The 16,473-nt window shown below is 31.3% G+C and overlaps 2 long non-coding RNA genes across 2 annotated transcripts; one reads left to right on the plus strand and one right to left on the minus strand.

Annotated features, from left to right (window-relative positions):
• Positions 1 to 8,530: 8,530 nt before the first annotated feature.
• Positions 8,531 to 10,958, minus strand: LOC111892705 (uncharacterized). Its single transcript, XR_002850633.3, has 2 exons — positions 10,801 to 10,958; positions 8,531 to 8,693 (listed from the first exon to the last, which is right to left on the minus strand). It is a non-coding gene; the product is annotated as an uncharacterized LOC111892705 (long non-coding RNA).
• Positions 10,959 to 11,609: 651 nt separating this feature from the next.
• On the plus strand, positions 11,610 to 12,126 carry LOC122196409 (uncharacterized). Its single transcript, XR_006187767.2, has 2 exons — positions 11,610 to 11,749; positions 11,851 to 12,126. It is a non-coding gene; the product is annotated as an uncharacterized LOC122196409 (long non-coding RNA).
• Positions 12,127 to 16,473: the final 4,347 nt, after the last annotated feature.

Consider the following 16,473-nt stretch of genomic DNA (forward strand, 5'->3'; position numbering starts at 1 on the left):
TGGGTTTAGAACATGAGGGAAACCTCATATCTAACCTATCCAAAGTATACATTGCTAAAGCATATATTGGTATGAAAATACCATCCGAAGTAAACAATAATAAAGTATATAGTGATATGAAAATATCACCAAAGCATACATTGATATGAAAATTCTCATATCATCATTTAAAAGCAAACAAATATAAGCAATCATTCAAGTACCCAAAAGGCGCAAATATTCAATCAGCAGATATATTGAAATGGAAGCAATCATGAAGCAAGTCAAACACCAGTTCAGACAAAAAGAGGAGCAAGAAGCATCATTAATCAGACAGCTTGAAGTAGTCAAACGTGAAAAAGAACAACTACAACAAACATTACAAATTCTATTATCTTATTCAACACCTAAAGAAGAAGCAGCCAGCAGCTCAACAACGAAGCAACCAAAAGAAGAAATTCAAGAAATATCATCTGATGAAAGTCAGCCACAAATAGCACTCAAAACAGAAAAACAAACCATGACGCCAAACCAGGAGGAGTATCCACCACTTCAAGCAGATCATAAAAATATAAAGAAATGGTATGTGATATTCAACGGAGAAAACAAAGGAGTCTACGACGATTGGGAAATCGCTAATTCATATAATCTTGGAAAAAATGTCATTCATAAAAGCTACAAAACAAAAACCGAAGCAGAAGCCGCATACAATGAAGCATACAAAGCCGTAATAAGAGATAATGTCGAATGTTCGAAAACAGTACTTCTTGCACCACAAAAACCTATATCCATCCCAAAATCTCTTAATCAACTCCATGCTAAAATCGCCCTCGAAGCCATTCCGTCAACCAAAGAAAAAGAAGCTATGAAAAAACCAACTGCCCAAAAATTTGCTAAACTATGGGGAAGCCTCGTTTCATACACCGATGTCCATTCTTTAATGGGTTTCTACCCAGTAGCCAGGCGCCCAGGCCCCAAAGCAGTTTTTCTAGCCGATTTATCAGACCCTATGACCTTATCGGATTATTTTATTCATGGATTTATCGATACCATCTACTTAGAAGGAACCAATCTCCACTGCATCAGTGAATTTCATCAGTTGTACAAACCGTAATAAGAAATTATAAGACACGCTTTGCCAAACAAGAACGAGGATTATTTATAAAAATGCATTCTAGCTATCCAATCTTTGATGAAGACAAACAACTACTTGTCCCAAGCATTACCTTCGCAAACATGGGAATTAGCAACGACTCAAAACCAACAAAAGATGACCTACCTCATGATGAACCCACACAAGACCATCTGATTTTTGCATTAGCTAGAGTCTACCTCGCATCATCTCGCATAGGCAACGGCAAAGATCAAAAATCAAGAATCAGAGTAAATTATGCAAGTAAAAATTTCCTTATATACTCCCTAACAGACAATGAAATCACATCGGAAGCATTAAAAGCAATTGAAACTTTCGAACAACCGTTCGAAAATTTTTCTCATGATCTGGTTGAATTACCCGTTGATCTAAAGAAACAACTTTGTAAACACATCAGGCATGCACCACGTCATAATTGCAGTCACTGTAAAGAAAATATAGGAGAAACACTATTCATGGAAGACTAACACAAGAATCCAATAATCAAAAAATATCTGCTTTTTCGGAGGCGGGAGGAATGACGTAGAATGTAACATAAAGTATATAACCCTCCATAGTCTCGGGGGCTATATTGTAAATTATGTGTGTCGTTTTGCAATCAAACGATTGCAACCCAATTATGTAATCGGCTCTCTTGAGCCTATAAATAGGGCCAATGCCCATATAAAATAAACTAGTTAAGTTTGAGTGTTTAAAACTTGAGCTGATCTCAAAGTTCTTCCTCTGTTGAAATAGTTTTGTCTATTTCTTAATACCAGAGTTCTATCCAAACATATCCAAGATAGTCACACAACATAAATCATTCAATCCATCGTTAATCCATCTCAACGCATCATTCAGGTATAATCTTATCCTAATATTCATTTTTCGTAATGTTGTTAAATTTGCTATTTATAGGCTTAAGAGAGCCGATTACATAATTGGGTTGCAATCGTTTGATTGCAAAATGGCACACATAATTTACAATATAGCCCCCTAGACTATAGAGGGTTATATACTATATGCTACATCCTACTGAGACTACATTATTCCATATTCTTCGTACAAATACACAATAATTATATAGCGACAAATAACAAATAATCCAAATGTCTTCAATAATGGCGTTTTACGTCATTGCTTACGTCATTCCTCCCGCCTCTGAAAATGCAGATATTTTTTGATTATTGGATTCTTGTGTTAGTCTTCCATGAATAGTGTTGCTTCTTATCTGGGTTGCTTTATGATGGCTTCCATTCTCTTGTTAGTGTGTCTGCTATATGATTGTTGGCACTTTTGATATACTTGAGGCATGGGTGAAATTGATGTTATGGTAATTGCCAACGGATTAAACGTCCACGACAATAATCTTCTTGTAATTTATATCGCCAAAAGCCAAGTAGATATTTGGAATCTGTTCGTAACTCAAATCTAGTTTGGAGTAGATCGACTTTCCATTTTTTCAATGTTCTGAGACATGCTAGTGTTTCTCGTTCATGTATGCTCTAATTTTGCTCCGTTTGGGAAAATGTTCCTGATATATACTTGCATAATTTTTGCTCATATTTATCTGTTTATAATACATCAGATGATACATCTGTATCAGTGTATGCTTTTGGTGATATTTTCATATCACTGTATACTTTATCATTGTTTACTTCGGATGGTATTTTCATACCAATGTATGCTTTATCATTGTGTACTTTTGATGGGTTAGATGTGAGGTTTCCCTCACTATCTAATCCTCATAATACTTTTCCACGTATTATTGCTTTTAGGCATCCTGCCCAAGTGTCCTGTGACGCATTTGTTTCCACAATTAGAAAATCGTCGATCTTTGCATTATATAAGGTAGGAAGAACTTGAATTTTTTCTTTTATAGTTTGTACTAAAATAGTATCTGTATTTGTCCAGACCAAGGTATTTTTTCTGATATTTTCTTTTGTAAAGCTCTTCTTTCTTTTGCTATGCTTTTAAAAAATCCTTGTTCTGCAATATAATTTAAACAACCAAGAAATCGTTGTATTTGTTTTCTATTTTCAAGTTTATTAGGAAACATATTTAATTTTTCTCGTATGTTGTCTGCTAAAGATAGTTGACCATTTTCTCCAATTTATAAACCAGGATATTCAACTGTAGTTTGGAAAAGTTTTGATTTCTTTTTTGATAAAACTAAACCTTTTTCTTTGATTCTTTGTAAAACTTTGATAACTGCGTCGATATGTGTTTATTCGTTTCCTTTTGTAAAAACAATTATATCATCAATATATGCAAGACAAATATGATCTAAACCATTTAAGGTTTCATCCATGAATCGTTTATATATTGTCGGTGCCTGATTTAAACTGAATGGAAGGACATTCCATTCATAATGCTTTTGAGGAGGACATGAAAAGCGGTTAGTGGTTTCGTATTTTCATGTAAGCATAATTGCCAATATCCACATTTTGCTTCAAATGTACTAAAGTGTGTATTTCCTTTTATTTTTTCCAAAATGTATTCTTTTCGTGGTAATTTATATGAGTCTCCAATAGTAGCATCGTTCATTTTCTTTTAATTAATTACCATTCTTCGTTTTCCTCGTTTTATTTCATTATTATTTTCTACATAAAATGCAAGTGCAGAATGAGGACTTGTTCTAGGTCGAATGATTCCCTTTTCTAGTAATTCAGTACATTCTTGTTTAAATTCAGAAACATCTTTGATACTATATGGAATTTTGTTTGGAATATTAACTTCATCTTTAGGGTTTTTTAATAAAATTATTATTTCTTGATTATTTCTATTTTTTAAATGATCTAACGGGTCTTCACTACATGCTTCTTCGAGTTGTTTTTCAGCAATTTCCTTAGCGAATGTTAGCAATATGCGTAGTTGAAAGCCAACTTCCTGTTTGATTATTTTAATAAGATCAAAATGTTTGATAATTGCAGTTTTTATAATACCTTTTGTTGGGTGATTGAGACTTATATGATCATTTGTTTGTATAAATGGTTGATATAATTTAAGAAAATTATTTCCTATTACTAAATCTATTCCCAAATCGTGTTGATATATAGTTGGAGTTTTAAATAGTGCCTTTTCAATTACTATATCTATGTCTCTTCCTACGAACCAAATTTTGTGAATTGATTTATCAGCAATTGTAAATTTTAATGGTTTTTCTAATTTTTCCCAAATTTTTAATATCTTTCTTCTTCCGAAACATAAAGTAGCCCCTGTATCTATATATGAGACTAGTTCTTTTTCTTGTATTTTGGTTGTAATGAAGGTACTATTTGGATTAATATTTGTTTTTTTTTCTACTCATTAGAGTTGGTTTATAAATTTCTATATTTGTGTAAAGTTTTCATACTAACAAGTTGTGTTTGTTAAAATTGTTGAAGCATTGCGTATTGTTTTTAAATTACGATTTTGTGATTTTTTGTATTTCTTAATTCCTTCTTGTAATCGAGATATCTTTTTTAATTGATTATTATATTCTTCATTTTCCGAGTGTAATCTTATCAAACAGTTTTGTTCATATGATAAAGTTTTTTCTAAATGTTGAATGGTATTAGAGATATTAGAATTTATTTTCCAATGGTTTTTTAATATATTAGTCCAAAGCATGTTATCTTTTGAAGAATTAATTTGTACTTTTGAATTCATTTTAACAAATTATTAAGACGTCTGAAAGACAATTAATTGAATTGTTAATGTTTTTTATTAGTATTTTAAAATGATTAATTTGAGTTCTTAATCTTCCTATTTTAATTAATTGATATGCAGTATAATTTTTGTTTTTAGAAATTAGTTCTTGTACTTCAGATTCTTTTTCTTTTAAATGTTTTGTGGAATTTTCTAAATCTTTCCATAATTTTTTAAGTAAATCGACTTTATATTTATTATCGAAATTACAATATATTTGAGTTTTATTGCTCATTATTTATTTTTACCATGTAAAAGGTGGTTTAATAGTGAGTGGTTTTTGTTTAAGCGGTTTTTTAAGTGGATCTTCTTTAATAGTTTTTATTTTTAAATATTTTTCAAGTAATATTTTCTGTTGAGTTAAACTTTGTAATAGCTCAGGAATTTGTTTTAGTACAAGTAAACTTTCTATTCCTATAATATTATTTAATTTTTGACTAATTATATTTAACTTATCTCCTATTGATTTATCTTCTTCAGAATCAAGACCAATATTATATATTGTTCCTTGTGGTAAATTCTGTGGTATTTCTATAATCATTTTTTTATCTGGTATGCACAGTTTTGTATTTTGATATGAACCTTCAAGAGTTTTAAAATATTTTAAAGGACTACTAGATGATTCTGTCATATTCTTAAACTTAATGATTTAATCGTTTGTTTTATGTCTTCTAATTTTTCATCTTGGCTATTAGTAGATGTTGTAGGTTGATTCTCTGATATAGAAAATCTACCCGTTATAGTTGAAATTGGAGGTTCTATAATTGGATTTCTTTTTATTAACGGAGTAGTTATTATCGGTTGAAAATTAGTTTCATTAAAAATTCTACTATTAGTCATATTTGGTGATTCAAGTGATAATAAAGGGGTAAATAATTTATCTATATAAATCCTATCTTCTGTTTTAAACGTAATACTATGATGAGAATTTGTTAATGCAAAATTTATTTGATATTTAATAGTAAATGGATGATTTCCTTTTAACATAAAATTTTGTCTTAATAATTTATATCGTACGGTAATACTATTACTTAAATTTTTATCTTTTAGACTTAATCCTAGTTGTATATTAATATCAAATTTTATTTTATTCTTCAATTAAATTACCTTTTCCTTTTGCAATAATACTTTCTTGATTATTAATTATACGAACATCTCTAATTTCTAATTCTATTGGTGTGTCTAAATCGCTAAAAGTACTTTTTAAAATTATTTGAATAGTTGATATATAAATATAAGCGATTTTTGTTCTATCTATTTCTTTAATATTAGATAGTCTGTTTCTAATTTGTTGTTTATTTAATATAGATATAATAATATTTCCTTGAGTTGATTCCATAGGTATTGGTTCTTCTCCTATAATTTTTCCATAATATATAATATTTTTTCTAGAAATGATATTTTTTAATGAGTTATATCTAAAATTATGTTTTTCAGATAGTGTAAAATTTGATTTTCTTATAGCTTCTTTATTAATATTATTTTTATTAATTAGGGCATCAAATGTGTATCAATATTCATTTTCTTCGTTATTAATAATGATTGGTGTATTTTCTATTTCTTGGGACATATTCAACAGATTAATCTCGTTATTTTATCTTCAAGATTTTTTACTTGTTTTTGTTTCCAATTTATACTATTATCTATTATATGTATTGCTTCAATATTAGATATACAATTAATTATTGATATGTTAGAGTCTATTTTTAAATCTAAAAGAAATTTTTTAGATTGTTTTAGTGTTTTATGAAAAAATTTTAATTCTTGTTTATTATTATGTAAACTTTCAAAACTCATAATTAAATCTTATAAAAATGATAATGTTCTTCAAAGTTATGTATAAAGTTTTTAATATAGCGGGGTGATTATATTTGTAATACGGAGAGTTGAAAACCGTTTTGTGAAAGATGCATTATGAATTTGACTTTTTGGTATATTGCACTAGACCTTCTTACGGCAATTGTTTCAAGTGGATTAAATAATGGTGATGACTTTTGCATATGAATCATATATTTAAAAGATGAGTATTCATTATTATGTTTATGATACTGCTTATGCATATATTCATATGAACAAAAAATTTAATATGCAAAATAATAATATGAACGTTAATTAGCTTTGATACCAAATTTAACAACATTACGAAAAATGAATATTAGGATAAGATTATACCTGAATGATGCGTTGAGATGGATTAACGATGAATTGTATGATTTATGTTGGGTGATTATCTTGGATATGTTTGGACAGAACTCTGCTATTCAGAAATAGACAAAACTATTTCAACAGAGGAAGAACTTTGAGATCAACTCAAGTCTTAAACACTCAAACTTAACTTGTTTATTTTATATGGGCGAAGGCTCTATTTATAGGCTCAAGAGAGCCGATTACATAATTGGGTTGCAATCGTTTGATTGCAAAATGACACACATAATTTACAATATAGCCCCCTAGACTATGGAGGGTTATATACTTTATGTTACATCCAAATTTAACAACATTACGGAAAAATGAATATTAGGATAAGATTATACCTGAATGATGCGTTGAGATGGATTAACGATGGATTGTATGATTTATGTTAGGTGATTATCTTGGATATGTTTGGATAGAACTCTGCTATTCAGAAATAGACAAAACTATTTCAACAGAGGAAGAACTTTGAGATCAACTCAAGTCTTAAACACTCAAACTTAACTTGTTTATTTCATATGGGCGAAGGCCCTATTTATAGGCTCAAGAGAGCCGATTACATAATTGGGTTGCAATCGTTTGATTGCAAAATGACACACATAATTTACAATATAGCCCCTAGACTATGGAGGGTTATATACTTTATGTTACATCCTACCGACACTACACAATAATTATATAGCGACAAATAACAAATAATTCAAATGTCTTAAATAATGGATTTTCACGTCATTGCTTATGTCATTCTTATGTCATTCCTCCCGCCTCCGAAAAAGCAGATATTTTTTGATTATTGGATTCTTGTGTTAGTCTTCCATGAATAGTGCTGCTTCTTATCTGGGTTGCTTTATGATGGCTTCCATTCTCTTGTTAGTGTGTCTGCTATATGATTGTTGGCAGTTTTGATATACTTGAGGTATGGGTGAAATTGATGTAATTGTAATTGCCAACGGATTAAACGTCCACGACAATAATCTTCTTGTAATTTATATCACCAAAAGCCAGGTAGATATTTGGAATCTGTTCGTAACTCGAATCTAGTTTGGAGTAGATCGACTTTCCATTTTTTCAATGTTCTGAGACATGCTAGTGTTTCTCGTACATGTGTGCTGTAAAAACAGATAAATATGAGCAAAAATTATGCAAGTATATATCGGGAACATTTTCCCAAAAGGAGCAAAATTACAGCACACATGAACGAGAAACACTAGCATGTCTCAGAAGATTGAAAAAATGGAAAGTCGATCTACTCCAAACTAGATTCGAGTTACGAACAGATTCCAAATATCTACTTGGCTTTTGGCAATATAAATTACAAGAAGATTATTGTCGTGGACGTTTAATCTGTTGGCAATTACAATTACATCAATTTCACCCATAGTTCAAGTATATCAAAAGTGCCAACAATCATATAGCAGACACACTAACTAGAGAATGGAAGCCATCATAAAGCAACCCAGATGTCACACCCTCAACCGACGGCGGAAACGCCAAGGTGCATGACGTAAACCAGTAATCACAGTTATTGAACATACATTGAACAATAGAAATATAATCTTTTATTACTACCGAAATGGAAATTACATTGACAATAGTTATTGCTGAAACGCTACACACGCCTAACAATCCGGCGTTCACATTTGTATGATAAGAATATCGGAGAATCTTCTGTACAAACTCTTCTAACCTTATAAATAACCTGAGAATACATGCATTAAGATACGTCAACAAAATTGTTGGTGAGTTCTACAAGTTTTGACACAAAGTATTTTTACACCCAAAAATGTTTTATAAAATTTATCTGGTTGACCAACTTTTATAAACACATATTTTTCTATCGAAAGTATAAAATAATTGCGTCATAAAAGTATATTTAAACTCATTTAGAAATGTCATTTGCTCAAATCCAAAAATACACCATTTGTAAAATATATAAGTAAACCAAACTTATAACAAATTCTTACGGTTCTCATGACCGAAATGCTTTTTATATAAAGATTTTGAAACCAATTTATATAAATAAAGTCATATCACACTTTGTGTAAACATAAAATAGCCAAGTTTTCTCTTAAAACTTTGTACAAACATTCGCATAGTTTATATGTAAAACTCAAAATTTTGAATTTTATAAACTTTGTAAATCCGTGTCATATTATTAATTAAGCATTATCTTACTTAATTTGGAAATCAACACTTAACCAGTGGGGCAAACTCATCCCAAAATACTTTTCAATAACCGGTAAATTATAAATGCATATTTTTACCACTCGTATAATTTCAACGACAAATATTAACCATTATCTTTATAATTATATTCTTTCAAACGTCTCTGCTTACGGAGAATTGTGTCGTAGGGAGAGGTAGTTAAATACCTAAACACTCTTACACACTCGGCCCAAATTGGGAGGATTGACTCAATCTAGATCTATACTTCTTCGAATAAAAATCTTCAATATATCAATTTGTCTATAACCGACACTATTCGTCGCTCCTCCACAAGCCAAAAGGCACAATAAACAAGCCACACATGCACAATATAAATATAAATGGAGGAATCGAGATCATTACTAATGTTTAAAAGCAGTCGTATAGTAACGAAGAAAGAAACACTTTGACGCCTGTTGCCTCGTCAGACGAAGTTGTAGCTAGCAACCACAGACGGAAAATAACCATTCGCATAAATCTTTCCATAAGAAATAGATCTACACCAAAGTTCTTTATTATAAATCTATGCCGTGTACATAGACCTACAGTATATGATTCCTCCAGGATTAACGGTTATAGAGCTAGGTGTCGATTCTAGGATTTGATCCTTACAAAGGAAAAATACACCATCATAACACTCTCTCTTTCACCCCTTTCGATACAAACACACATGGGATACACAATCCACGAAATCCATGATGACGATTCTTCAACTCATAAAATTCGTCGTTCACTAGGGTCACTAACGCGAATCTTAGAGTATTAAGACTTTTGAAGCTTAGTGAAATTAGTTAAATAGTGAAATTAACGTAGCGTTCGACTATTGTGGCGGTAATAATTTGTATAGTTCTTTACTTCAGCCGATAAGGAGGATGTTCGTTCGCGTAGCCGAATACTCATTTATGCAAATATTCGATAAATTGCATAATTGATATGATATATAATTTATTAGGTAATAATCCCCAAGAATCAGAGAAATAATTATATTATCATATGTGGCGAGGTTCGTATCACAACTAAAATTATTTTTATTTTTATAATAATTATAAAAATAAATTATATAATTTATTTAGCAATCGTTTCCACGTTATGATCGGAGTATAATCATAATAACTGAATTTTGGTATACCTTCAATTAATTATTAAATATATTTGTCAAATCTTTGTTTATAGCCGTTTAAGACAATGTATATTTCCTTTGTACACACTTATTTTGAATAACAGATTTTGTTATGAGTATAATGTATTTTTATGCTTTCTCAATATTTTCGTGCACATATATACGACGAATATTACAATTTGGGATTCATCGAATAACTTATATCTTTATATCAATCTAATTATAATCCTGTGATTTTTATTAATATTAACTAATATATCACAACAAGGTATAATTTTATCATTTATAGCATTCTACAATAACTTATATAATTTATTAATGCTTTATACCTTTTAGATTGTTATTTTCATGAACTCTTAACCAATAATAAAGTATGATGTCTTTTTATGTATAAGACTTGAAAATCATCAAACTTTAAATAGACACTCATGTATTCTCCCCCAAATATTAAAACCGTAAAAGAGGGGCCGTAGAAACTCACATTCGATGCGTGATCTTGATCTAGTCTCGGTTCGTGAAGTTTGTCGTGAGAAACCGCCTCTTGACACTTTTTGAGTTTAACACAAACCACCGAAACTATATTTGTCACTTAATTAACAAAAGGGCAGTTTTGGTATTACTTGACAAGTGTAGGGCTGTTTCAAATAAATCACAAGGCTAGGAGGACTGTTTTGCTAATAACTCAACAAGTGGATGGTTGTTTAGTAACTTAAATTAACCAACATTAAACATTTTTTTATCTATCTATAAAAATGGGTTCGTTTGGGATTAAAAGATACATTTGGAGGGTAAGTTCTTCCAAATCCATCAAACTAATAAAAGGGATCAGGGTTTAATTTTGGTGCCCCCGTTTCCATTAGATCGGGCAAGGAAAGAACGGATACAAGGAGGAAACACAAACGACACAATGTTCGCCTCCGGTGGTTCATCCGTCGTGCGAAGGGAAGAAAAAATCGAAACAGCGATCGAGGGAGGGTGGCTCGGTGGTTCATCTGTCGATCAAGGAGGAGGAGTAGCCCATCTCCGGCGAACCTCCTCATGGTTCTTTTTCATCGGCGATAGAAGGAAAACGAAAGGGCAACGGCAGCAACGACTGGCGGCGGTGGAGCAGGTGTCGAGGTGACTGTTCAGTGGTTGAACAGCAGGAACACCACCGGTGCTTGGCTGATCGAAGGAAGCAGATAGAGAGGGGTGGCAGCAAAGCCGTTGTCGGCAGTTTGTGGCAGCGATGCTGCTCCGACGACTCTTGGTTGTCCCTTCTTTGGTCCGACAGCAAAAGCAAAAGGGGAGGGAGAAACTAGCAGCAACTGTGATGACTTCAGGGAGTATTTGGCTTGCTCCGATCAGCAGCAAAGAGGTTGCTACCTCTTTGATTTCACCGAAAAGAAAAGTACATTTTGTGGGGTGATTTTTGTTGTTTCAATCGACAGGTATTGCACAAGGAAGTACAACAAATTTTCTTCTTCTTCTTTGATTGTTTAGATAGCAACTGATGAAGGGTCGGATATTTAGGGTTTGTTTTGATTAACAGGTAATGAGTAAGGAAAAGAACCAAAAGAAGAGGCAGATGCCTCTTGTTGTTTCTTGGCAGCCACGATCAAAGAAGAAAGAAAGAAGAAGAAGAATAAGAGTGTTTGAAAGGCATTGAGTGTGATTTTGTATAACAGAGTTGTGTGTAGTTTTGGTTAAGATGAAGTGTATAAGAAACATAATTGTCAATTCCATTTATTGTTGTACTTTGAGGTAAACTTAGAAGCAAAGTATTTCACATGTATTTATGTATGTAAAAAAAATGTATTTTTGTATATGTATAAGCATGTATTTTATGTATTATTGAGTGATGTGGTAAGGAAATATAATTATAAATGCAATAGTTGTATTGTTGAAAGTTTAGTTTCAATTATGCTTCGCTCAAAGCATCAAAAGACAATGTCATATTTGTATATCAGATAAATACTGATTTTTATAACTTTAAAGAGTCGTAACTTTGTTATACGAGCTCCGTTTTAATCATTCTTTATATCCACGAACTCAGGAGAACATAACATATTCAAATGTCTTATCCATATCTCTCAAATAGATCTTATGCAAAAATTTATATTTAATGCCACAAATAAATTAAACATTTAGTGATTTTCAATTTGATTCTCAATGATAAATGTTTTGAGTAGTTTGAGATGTTCTCAACGTAATTATGAATATATGATATTTAATACACTTTATAAACATAAAAATTCCATGCAATTGGTCTTTATTGCATAATGGTTCGCGGTGGTTTGACCGCTGAACTCAGACCAATTTTTACCAGTTGTTACACCAGATGAGAAGCAACACTATTCATGGAAGACTAACACAAGAATCCAATAATCAAAAAATATATGTTTTTTCGGAGGCGGGAGGAATGACGTAAGCAATGACGTAAAAAGCCATTATTGAAGACATTTGAATTATTTGTTATTTGTCGTTATATAATTATTGTGTATTTGTACGAAGAATGTGGAATAATGTAGTGTCGGTAGGATGTAACATAAAGTATACAACCCTCCATAGTCTAGGGGGCTATATTGTAAATTATGTGCGTCATTTTGAAATCAAATGATTGCAACCCAACTATGTAATCGACTCTCTTGAGCCTATAAATAGGGCCTTCGCCCATATGAAATAAACAAGTTAAGTTTGAGTGTTTAAGACTTGGGTTGATCTCAAAGTTCTTCCTTTGTTGAAATAGTTTTGTCTATTTCTGAATAGCAGAGTTCTATCCAAACATATCCAAGATAATCACCCAACATAAATCATACAATCCATCGTTAATCCATCTCAACGCATCATTCAGGTATAATCTTATCCTAATATTCATTTTTCCGTAATGTTGTTAAATTTGTATATTGTAAATTATGTGTGTCGTTTTGCAATCAAACGATTGCAACCCAATTATGTAATCGGCTCTCTTGAGCCTATAAATAGAGCCTTTGCCCATATAAAATAAACAAGTTAAGTTTGAGTGTTTAAGACTTGAGTTGATCTCAAAGTTCTTCCTCTGTTGAAATAGTTTTGTCTATTTCTGAATAGCAGAGTTCTATCCAAACATATCCAAGATAATCACCCAACATAAATCATACAATCCATCGTTAATCCATCTCAACGCATCATTCAGGTATAATCTTATCCTAATACTCATTTTTCGTAATGTTGTTAAATTTGGTATCAGAGCTAAGTAACGTTCATATTATTATTTTGCATATTAAATCTTTAGTTCATATGAACATATGCATAAGCAGTATCATAAACATAATAATGAATACTCATCTTTTAAATATATGATTCATATGCAAAAGTCATCACCATTATTTAATCCACTTGAAACAATTGTCGTAAGAAGGTCTAGTGCAATATACCAAAAAGTCAAATTCATAATGCATCTTTCACAAAAAGGTTTTCAACTCTCCATATTACAAATATAATCACCCCGCTATATTAAAGAAACTAAAAAATTATTTTCTAAAAACTAGTACTAACAAAAATTATTAATATGGAAACTTTACAAGAAAAAGTAGATACATTAACTAAATTATTCGCAGCACTAGAATTCCATCCGAAATTCAAGAAAATAACACAGAAATAGAAAATAATTTAGATAATAACGATGCAGAAGTAATATATGATTTTTCATCCGATGATGAAAATCCTTATTCAAATCCATATAAAGAATCACAAAATAATTTTGGATTAAAACGAAAACAATCATATGTTGAAGATGATTACCAAAGTCAATATATTTATGGACCACCTTCGTTAGAAGAAAACTTTTTATATAGACAAGGAATGGTCAAAAATAAACAAAACAAATGGGAAAAAAATACCTCCACAATACATACGTAAACTATTTACTTTTCCAACAAATTCAGATATTCTTTTTATTGATTGTGAGCAAAATCCCGAAGCAAAAATTCAAGAATGGAGTAATAAAATGGGAATTCAAAATTCAACTAACTGAAGAATTAAGAAATCTACATCTAAAATTTTTTCTTAATTATATTATACATAAAACACAGGGCAATTCATATCGTTTCCTTTCATCTCTCGATGAAACAGAGACGACGATGATAGCAACCACTGACGCTATGGAAACATTTAAAAATGTATTAAATCGGCTTATTCAAGAATTCATAGGAAAACAAATAGAAGATAAAACATCTCAAGAAGCTTTTCAATTAGAATCTTTATAGCATCTAACTAACTTACGAATTTGTAACATGTGTTATTTAGAACAAAAAACAACGCAAGATGCAAGAATTGATTTATGCTATGATACCTTATCTAATAAAGTTAATCGATGTGGTTGTAAAGATAATAAAAAACAAAAATATAAAAAGAAATTTTGGAAAAGACAAACTTATAAACCTAAATATAAACAATATTATAAACAATGTGAAAGAAAATATTTTCGAGACAGAAAACAATATAAGAAAAAATATCAATCTAACACAAATTACTGTCCATCTAATAAAAAAGATTGTAAATGTTGGATATGTTAAGAAGACGGACACAAAGCCTACGAATGTCCAAAAAAGACTAAAAAAGAAAAAGAAACAAATTTATTAAAAGTTGCATATGATCTCGGATATGAACCTATAGAAGATTCAGGAATAGATTCAGATATAGATATTTATGCATATGCAACTGATACTGATTCTGATTCAGATAAATAGTCCTATGAAGAAAGCATTATTGGGTTTAGAACATGAGGGAAACCTCATATCTAACCTATCCAAAGTATACATTGCTAAAGCATATATTGGTATGAAAATACCATCCGAAGTAAACAATAATAAAGTATACAGTGATATGAAAATATCACCAAAGCATACATTGATATGAAAATTCTCATATCATCATTTAAAAGCAAACAAATATAAGCAATCATTCAAGTACCCAAAAGGCGCAAATATTCAATCAGCAGATATATTGAAATGGAAGCAATCATGCAGCAAGTCAAACACCAGTTCAGACAAAAAGAGGAGCAAGAAGCATCGTTAATCAGACAGCTTGAAGTAGTCAAACGTGAAAAAGAACAACTACAACAAACATTACAAATTCTATTATCTTATTCAACACCTAAAGAAGAAGCAGCCAGCAGCTCAACAACAAAGCAACCAAAAGAAGAAATTCAAGAAATATCATCCGATGAAAGTCAGCCACAAATAGCACTCAAAACAGAAAAACAAACCATGACGCCAAACCAGGAGGAGTATCCACCACTTCAAGCAGATCATAAAAATATAAAGAAATGGTATGTGATATTCAACGGAGAAAACAAAGGAGTCTACGACGATTGGGAAATCGCCAATTCATATAATCTTGGAAAAAATGTCATTCATAAAAGCTACAAAACAAAAACCGAAGCAGAAGCCGCATACAATGAAGCATACAAAGCCGTAATAAGAGATAATGTCGAATGTTTGAAAACAGTACTTCTTGCACCACAAAAACCTATATCCATCCCAAAATCTCTTAATCAACTCCATGCTAAAATCACCCTCGAAGCCATTCCGTCAACCAAAGAAAAAGAAGCTATGAAAAAACCAACTGCCCAAAAATTTGCTAAACTATGGGGAAGCCTCGTTTCATACACCGATGTCCATTCTTTAATGGGTTTCTACCCAATAGCCAGGCGCCCAGGCCCCAAAGCTGTTTTTCTAGCCGATTTATCAGACCCTGTGACCTTATCGGATTATTTTATTCATGGATTTATCGATACCATCTACTTAGAAGGAACCAATCTCCACTGCATCAGTGAATTTCCATCAGCTGTACAAACCGTAATAAGAAATTATAAGACATGCTTTGCCAAACAAGAACGAGGATTATTTATAAAAATACATTCTAGCTATCCAATCTTTGATGAAGACAAACAATTACTTGTCCAAAGCATTACCTTCGCAAACATGGGAATTAGCAACGGCTCAAAACCAACAAAAGATGACCTACCTCATGATGAACCCACACAAGACCATCTGATTTTTGCATTAGCCGGAGTCTACCTCGCATCATCTCGCATAGGCAACGTCAAAGATCAAAAATCAAGAATCAGAGTAAATTATGCAAGTAAAAATTTTTTTATATACTCCCTAACAGACAATGAAATCACAACGGA

This window comes from Lactuca sativa, chromosome 1 (assembly GCF_002870075.4).
Source record: "Lactuca sativa cultivar Salinas chromosome 1, Lsat_Salinas_v11, whole genome shotgun sequence".
Classification (NCBI taxonomy): Eukaryota; Viridiplantae; Streptophyta; class Magnoliopsida; order Asterales; family Asteraceae; genus Lactuca; species Lactuca sativa.